Below are 9,543 nucleotides of genomic sequence, written 5' to 3' on the forward strand. Positions count from 1 at the left end.
GGTGTCACCCAGCCTCCCTTGAGAGAAATTAGACAGATATGACACCAGCAGGTCGCATTTGATGAAATGGCATGGACTGTCTTTTGTGTTGACACGGGCAGAGGAATCGACTATTTCAAAATTCCTCCTAGTCACAGGTTTGACCAATCATGGAGAAGCTTTAGCTCAAAGGGAATTGAGATTGGTTTAGGGAATCAAGAGAACAAGCTTAAGCAATTTTTGTGGGAAGAGAGAGGGAAGAAATGAAGGATTTGGAAAGAAGATCATGATATAGCACTGAGAGTAAGGCTCAAGAAGAGCGTGGTGGCTCTGATACCACATGATGGAGCAGTAAAGGAAGCATGGAGAAAAAGTATAGTTTATTCATGAGTAGAAGAGCCCTTATAAGGGCAACTGATACAATGCATGTGCCCAAGGGAGAGCACCTCTAGATCCACAAATTACTCCACTGATCTCTCAATCAGGCCCATGAATCTCTCACTCACACCTAATAGAACCTTTTACCACCTAACTTGGTCACACTAACTACCATGTGGTGACACACAAACTCACACTAACCTTGTACCCCTTGGTACAAGCCCCATTACATCAATTTGTCCAACACAACACTGCCTCTACCCCGAAGGTGAGGCCAAAGGGGGTGCAATTAGTTGAAATCTTGTATGTGGTGTGATATGCCCATAATGCAGTAGTGAGCTTATGTTCGTAGCCAATTCAGTTGGCCTCTACTGTGCATGTCATAGTGAAACATAAGGTTTTATTAGAGCTTTCAACTTGGCCGTTTGCTCTAGGGTAGTACTGAGTGGATTTCCTATAAACTATTAGGAACTCACTCATAAGGATTTGAATAGTCTCATTGATGAAGAGAGTCCCTTGGCCACTAGCAATTTTCAATGGGAGACTAAAGTGTGATATGACATTTTTGTACAAGAATTCAGCCGTTGCTCAAGCGTTAGATTTCCTGGTTGCTTTGGCTTTTGTCCATTTAGTAAAATAATCGCTTACCATGATTATATATCTGATGTGTGTCCCTTTAGCTCTTGGACTGATACGGCCAATAAAATATATGCCCTACTTGTCAAAGGGCTATTCCATAAGGATTCCTGTAAGGGGCATATAATCCTTCTTTTGGGGTATGGAAGCTCTTTGGCACGGGTCACAACACTTAGCAAATTCAAATGTGTCTGTAAAGAGAGTAGGCCACTGTAATTAGGATTGTAGTACCTTGTGGGCCATAAGTTCTCCTACAAAATTCCTTCCTGCAATTCCTAAGTGGGCTTCTTCCAACACCTCGACAAATTTGTCTTCGCAAATGCATTGGCACCATCCTTACCCATTTGGTATAATCAGTCGAATATTAGTTGATAAGGTGTCATGCCCTTAATAAGTTTTTTAGGACCTCTCCTTGTTAAGGGCCCTGTATTGTGGAAACCCATTGGCAAAAAATGGCCAACAACCTGAGCCCTTCCCATATTAGGTCAACAAGGAATAGTGGGTCATCTGAAAGATCATTGTCAATGCTAGCTACAGGCTTTCCATTGGAAATCGAGAACATGTGCTCATCCATAAAGTGCATTTGTCCTTTGTAGACTACAACTATTCACTATACATCCTTCATGCTTGTAAGGGGTGGTAGCTCCAAGATGAGCTTTATTTTTGTTGTAATCCATGGAAATTCTAGTTTTGGATACAACATGCCCTAATAAGCTCACCCCATGTTTGATCCAAAACCAGCGCTTAAGAGGATTGAGGGAAATCTTGTAGAGGCGACACCTCCCGAAGACTAATCTAAGATATTTGAGGTAGTCATTCCATGCCGAATGTAGGCATAGGTTATAGAGGAATACCTCTAGCCAATCTCATAGATATTCTTAAATACCATGATCATCAACCATTGGAATGTTACGGGAGCATTCATGAGCCTGAAAAGCATCATTCTAAAGGCCTTAAGTCCCTATTTTTATGGCGAATGCCATTTTATATTGATTCGCTTGAGCTATGGATATCTAGTCAAGAAATTTATAGGCTTCTCTTCCTATGACTATCTCTAATACATGTTGTGTGAATGGTAGCGGATAGTGGTCCTTATGAGTGGAGGCATTTAATTTTTGAGATTGACACATACTCTAACCTTAATTATATCATCCATCATAGGGATGGTTTGTTGAACAACCTCGAGGGGCACACCCTTTGTATTCTTGACAGAGATCTCATATCAGCTCCTCATCCCCATATATGAGGTCTACTTCTTTAACCTTGGCCGCGAACAATCGTAACCGTGTTGGTTTCTCTCTTGGCCATTCTCTTAGCTTTCTTTAGAAGTATTTTTTTGTCTTGGATCATGTAGGAGTTAAAGTGCTTGGGGACTTGGCATAGATCAATATTTTATTCTTTGTCATCCTCCAAATACTTTTGATCATAAGGAGAAGTCTTTTTGTTCTTGGCCCTTGGAAACTTGTCCTCAAGTAGGCTCAAGTAGGGGCTAAGCTTCTGATAAGGATATAGCCTTTTGTAGAGGCACTTCTTCTACCTTCATAGACCCTAATGGGGCATTTAGCCTATCCCCAGTTGGGAGAACTTGCAGCATCGAGGCACCTTAGCTATTGAAGGTTGGACATAACCATCCTGACCCCTATTTTTTCCTAAGGTGCCCTTAATATATTCATCATGTTCAAGGAGATTATAGCCCTTAACACCTTGGAATCATAAGCCACCATTTGTGTTCATCTTTTTTCAAGCAATTCCATGGTTGTGAGGATGTCCATCCAGTTGTGGGAGAACTCTAGTTTTGGTAATAGAGCATACCAATTCCTGGTCCTCTCCTGCATCCTTTTCATTATAGGCCTGGAACACATTCACGAAAGTTGTCTATTGAGTAGTGTCAGATTTGGTTGTGAATAAGTTACTGGACATGGGATGGGATTTTCAAGTTTGAAGCTCGAGCCTCATGATCTGCTTGTCCACGTATAGATATATTTGTTTTGAGGACTCCAATCCTGAAGTGTGCATAAAGGGTCTTCCTATTATAATGTTGTAACTAGCCGGATGGTCATGGAAATCCATAACCACAAAACATACATGGTAGGTGAGCCGGATGGTCATGGAAATCCATAACCACAAACCATACGTGGTAGGTGAGCTCGAAAGTCTTGATCTTAATATCTCTCAGTACTTCTACCGATTGGGCTGTCGCTCTATCAACTAGCTTGAGCACAAGATTTGTACTTTCATCTTGGGCCATCTCCACTTGACCTAGCACTGTTTAGTGACTCTACTCACCCTAGGTCCTCCATCCAAGATTGCCATGGCATACTTGTTGGTGGTAGGTGATAGGGAGTACATGATTAGTATCATCACTTTTGAAGTGTTGGCCTAGCTTATTGATCAGTACCTTAAGAAGATTTGGTTCCTCAGCAAAGGGTTCTACTACCTCAGTGGGCACCTCCTCGGGGGTGACCATTTGTCTGTTCATCCAATGGAGAGTTCCATCCAAAGGGTGGGGTTCCCTCTTAGCAAAGTGGAAATGAGCATTTTAACCTCAGTGGACAAGAATGCGGATAAGTTGGCCACATCATGAGGTCATGTAATTGGTTCTCATCCCACCGACTATGGCTCTTTGAAGCCATAAAATGACATGTTGTCCTCTTTTGTGGCCTAGTGCCATGTGGGGCCCTCCTCAAATAATTTATGCCTTAGAAGAGTATACGACTCACTAAAGAGTCACTTGATCCTTCCTCTCCCACATTTTCCACTATAGGAGAAGATTTAGGGGCTCTATTAAAGTTCTAATAGTATGGATGGACTGTATCTGGGCCCTTGCTAGTTTTTTGTTGCTGCTCAAAATTTTCTTGGAAATCTTGTACCAGTTGTTGTGCCTTAGTGAGGTGCTATTTCTCGATAATGGAATCAGGGTATTCACCTTAACCCTTGGGTTCTAGGTGTTTCTTATAAATTAGCACCTCCCTTGTATTGTCCCTACCTCTAAGTAGTTGGTTGGTTGGATTTTGAATGAATGGGATATGTCTCGTAGATGATAAAGTGGATACAGTGGTTGTGTCCTCATCGGACCCGCTTTGAATGATTACTCTATCTGATCCTCTTCCTACCTTAACTGCACTTGTATGGTTCGTGTCCTTGGGCTGGGTTGTATCCACTTTGTCCCTCTTGATCTACTTGTGGAATCCTTTTCTTAAAGCTTTGGCTTGGGACCTGGTTATTACATTTAGGGATACCAAAGAAACTTGGTTTTTTATACTCAGCAAATTGGTACTACTCTTAGAATCTGTAGCCATTCTAGGGGTCCTACATTGGACAATATTTGTAAAGATGGCCCACCCCACAGCTGTGAACAACGATGAACTCGTATTAGTGGTAGCTACCACAGGTAGGGGTTGGCCATATTTATAGGGACAATCTCTTAGGAAGTGAGGTCCTTGGCAATTATAATATCACCGGTTGATTGGATGGCATCTTATATGGACAACTCACTAGCTTGGTGGGGGTCTTGACATGTATAGCACTTTATAGGTGGTTTATGGGTCAAGGTGTTTATAAGCCTTTTGAGAGGCGGGGGAAATTTGATAGACCAGGATATACTGTTTGTCCTGCAAAATATAATGACTTGCACAGCTCGAGTGGTGTAGACTATCGTATTGTGAGGAGGAGGTGGAGGAGGTTTGGAAAAGGACTCTAGAATGCACTTATCCTTAGAGAAATCGGGGTCTTCCGCTCCCAAAATCGAGCCTCCAACTGCTCTCGAACCACTCGCTGCTTCAAACGAGCTAGGCATATTTGTCAACAACACCTAGGGTGGTGGGGCTTCTAATCAAGGCACCTCTGGCCATGCTATAGCTTCTTGATATGTGAAACAAAGGTCTTCCAGAACACTTTGAGCCAGTCAACCCTACACCTTATCCTCATGTGCTGAGAGGACGTTTGCCACATATGTCTTTGGAATGTAGATGGGGATTTTTTTCTGTCCGATATATAATGACAAAATCTAAAAGAAACAACGATGGCTCATTCGAGAAGATGCACCATTGGGTTTAGTGTCACATGTGACATCTTAGCTGAAAGAAACTCACTGATACTATCATGATTATCCTTAGTTAAGATGTGATAAAGAGATTCTTTGGCATCTGGCATCTTCCTAATCACCTTGGGGTGCTAACTATCACTAAACTAACTATGGCAGCTTGGTATGGCTTGATATGGCTTCCATTGATCAACTCAAGAATCACCTAACCTTGGCAGTCAGCCAACTGGACTATACCATTGCTATGAACATCAATTAACCCATATGGTCCATTCCATTTGAGTTTGAGATTCACCTTCAATGGCCCACAACCTTTGCATTGTATAGCAATACCAACATTCCCTTGTTCATATTCTTCCAAACAATATGCAAGGTCATATGCCAAGCTTTTCGCCTCCTCTATATCACATGTTATGACCATGTAGCTCAAATAGCAAACATCTAGCTCAACTAAATGCTACAATCATCCCTTGATTGCTTTTAGTTCACCAAGGTGATGACCAGCTACACCTTGTAGACTTTAAACCAAAAATTTGACAAGAATCATAGCTTCTAACCCAAAACCCATCTAGAATGGAGTTGAATTTGTATGACTTCAAAAGCTGTCTAGTAAGCCCATAATGTGGCATGAAGCTTTGTACCATGTCAATGTGTACTCACTATTTTGTGAGCACTAATTTTAGAGATTATTGGTCGACTCATGCCATCCATTGCAGCAAGGGCTTTTGCGATGCTGGTGTTAGTGGGTGTGCAAATTGGTTCATGCTATCGAAAGCTTGTTGATTAGGAAAGACTTGATTAACATACATACTCCAATGATGATGTCAAGAAGAGGTGGCTACTATGCTCTCTTCTAGGCTATCATGGTTGTGACTAATCAATAGTCTTAGAATTTATAACCTTTTTATACCCATTCTTACACTGCAATGGTAATTATGAATTCTAGTAGGTTTTTGTAACCTTTTGGTTATGAGCAAGGAAACCTCTGCTTAAATGGGAAGCATTGTGTCGCATTTGCCAGGTCTTGCCTGCGTTAAGAATCACACCTTCAGACCAAGTTGAAGGGATCAACAAACTCGACCGAGTTGAAGGGATCAACAAACTCAGGAAAGCGGTTCTAGCTCTACACGACTCGGGAGACCTGCTTTACTTTTCGGATGTCAAAGTAATAATTTTAAGTCCGGAATGGTTTTGTCGGCGATTTTTGGGCAAGATCATCAGTTCGACAGCTGAATCCTTGAAATCACTGGAGTGTTTTCATGACCGACCTGGCCAAGGTGTTTGGAGAAAGGAGGACATCGAAAGAATTCTTCAAGTATACTCTCACAAACTGTGCAAGGGGCTTGTATACTGTCTCACTAATTGTGCACATCGTAACTATTAAGTGCAAAAGCATGGATTGCTGAAGAGAGAGAGAGAGAGAGAGAGAGAGAGAGAGAGAGAGAGAGAGAGAGATCTTTGTTTTGTTGGGCCTTAGCAATCATCTATACCTCTGTTGTTTTCCTCATTCAAGAGGGCATGTTGAGTCCCCACCGAAGGGCTATACTAAAGCTACAAGACTGCCCATGGCTAAGGCTATGTTGGAGAGGATATTTGACAATTGTCTCCATGAGAAGAGCCAAATCACATGGACACCCAAGGGACGAGGCCTCGACATGACAGTTGTTTTTCCAGTGTGGCCCTTGAACCATGCTCCTATGCGACAGATAGCTTCAAACACATCTTGTTGTTCTTTCTTAGCATCTTGGCAAAGCGAATTGCTAAGATGTAGTTCTTCTTCCTTTGGTGGTGTAATGGGAATGCCTTCATCACTAACATGAGGTTGGACCCCAATGAGATCAAGCATGGTGATCTCAATTGGATCTTTGTGTCTAATTTGGCTTTGGAGGAACGTATCGATCAACTATACATCCATGCCATCCTCCCATTTATGGATCAATTTTGGGATCCATGCATCATGAACTGTGTCCATGCTAGACATCATTAATCGAAGAATGGATGTCGACCTTTGGATAAGAGAGAGTAAATAGAAGTTCACCTTGATATTTCACAAGTGGTTTTCATGTGAATGCATTGCACGTGAATGACATTTGTGCACATTTGTGTAATGTGAGGTCACATTTAAGTTAGCATTGGGAAATGCAATGTAAGCTAAAATTTCATCACCATGTTAATGTTATGTTGGCCATGAAATTGTATGTGACATAAGAATATGCCAAACTATTCCATGCAATTGCATGTTAATTTTACATTTACAATGTAAACTAAAATTGCATTACCATGTTAATGTTATGTTGGACATGAAATTGTATGTGGCATAAGAAAATGCCATACTATTCCATGCAATTGCATGTAATTTGAATTGATAATAATTCTAAGAAACAATGGATTAAGGGATTATGTTAATATTTTTCTTTGATCATGCTGAATTGGGATTTTAAACAAATCTTGCACGCTAAAAGAAAAGAGAAATGTTGAGAGGCTTCCCTTACAAGCGACGAGTATGCAATTGATGAAGCTCATGTATTTTCATTGTGCGTTTGCATTCATATGTTTACTTGCCTAAGCCATATAAGCTTTTTTTGCAACTGTCTCATTGCTTATTCCACATATACTTGTATATTTTGATTCGTTTGAGAGGGTTATCACTTCATCATTTTGTTGTGTGCGGATTCTCGAATTTGGGGTTTTTGTTTGAGAGTTGTATCACCCCTTCTTTGTTGCTTTGTAGGTTTGGATTTGAATAGGAGTGGCCACTTATGTTGGCATTAAACGTCCAGTGTAGTTGTTGTTTCCTTCTCAAGGTTTTTCTCTTCATTGATGGTCCATGCCAAATCTACAGCGCTTTTGATGTATTAACCACTCGTGCCATCGCATGAAGAATAATCATGTTCAGGTATCCATTTCATCTTGCATGGATGGCCAAGATTGGGTGCTCAGGGTTTGTGATGAAATGGCATTGGAGTTGGAATTCTATTGACGCTTCTTATTGTTTGGAAAAGGTTGTCACTGATATTGTTCATTTATGGCATCACCAAGGGTTGCAAAACTTTGGGATTCATTTTTTGCCTTCCATGGCTTGGGGGTTTCCCACATACTCTAAGGTGAAATAAGATTAATCACATGTGCTTGCATACATGTGAGTGGGAAAGAAAGAGAGATCAGTGATGCAATTTTCTTCCATTGTAGCATTTTTGCAAATTTATAATGTCAAAAGGTTGAATGATAACAACGGTTATGAAGGATGAGGCCTTGTTGACGACATGGACTAGAGGGAAAGAATGCACCTCCTCTCCTACTCCCTACACTCAAACTATCGGGTTGTTTGTCGATTCTCCCTCAAAGAAGAGGAGGAATTGTTGCTGATGCTCTAGAATGAGAGCCAAGGGGCTACCTTATATAGGCTAAGGACCCTTGACCTAGCATAGGGGAAAAAGTATGTACAAAGGCTTACAACTTAAGCTTCACTTCCCCCTCTTAAGTTGCAATTGGCAAAGACCAAGCTGATGTTGAAAATGTGCAAACTTATCAAGGGAAAGTGGCTTGGTGAAGATATCTGCGACTTGTTCTTGTGTCGGACAATGTATCAAGTCGATTTCTTCACTAAGAACTTTCTCACGAACGAAGTGATACCTGACATTTGTAGGAGGCATTTAGTCCCTATGGACCCTATCTTATGTCTCATGTCCATGAAATCACTCATTCTTTTTTTCATCGCAGGTAAAAAATATATAATTAGGTAGTGATTGCGTGCTCGATGACAAAAGAAACTATAAGACGTTCAATTCGAACATCAATAAAACAAATGCAACAAGAGAGTTATGCAATAGACATGCACTTAGCCTTGTCAACTCTCCATGAAGATTCACAAAAACCTAGCATGCCTACCCCACTTAGTTGAAGTCAAGGCCTAAAATAAAAATTTGCGATATTACAAACTAAAATTAAACAACAAGAGTGCACAAATGTCTGTTGGCAAGGCCTCCTGCTATAGTGGTAAAGCAAGTGCTTTTACATGTAAAAGAGACACGGAAGATTTTTTAAAGGGAGTTGGGCTATTAGAAGGCAAATTTTATAGGATGATCTCCATTGAAACATACAAACTTTATTAGTTTTTTTAAAATCACATGTGGAAATTCACAAAAGGAGTTTCAATTCTCTACTATAGCAATCCTCTAAGAGGTCATATAGCAATTTTCAAGGGATACAGTGCTAATAAAAACAAGAGTGCACCAATGCATGTGGGCATTGCCTCCTGGTAAAGCAAGGGCTTTGGATGCAAAAGACAAAGCAAGCAAACGATTTTTTAAAGGGTGTTGGGCTATTACAAGGCAGTATTGGAAGGATGCTCTTCATAAATGGCAATTTGAAGCACACAACTCAATTAAAATTACATGTGGAAATTCACAAATGAGTTTCAATCCTCCATTATAGCACTCCTCTAAGGATACTAATAAAATAGATTTGCAATGTTAAAGGGTATGGTTTCATAAAAAGGCCATGGACTA

Source organism: Dipteris shenzhenensis, chromosome 4, assembly GCF_047967505.1.
Source record: "Dipteris shenzhenensis isolate YYH24624 ecotype China chromosome 4, Dip_SZ_1.0, whole genome shotgun sequence".
Classification (NCBI taxonomy): domain Eukaryota; kingdom Viridiplantae; phylum Streptophyta; class Polypodiopsida; order Gleicheniales; family Dipteridaceae; genus Dipteris; species Dipteris shenzhenensis.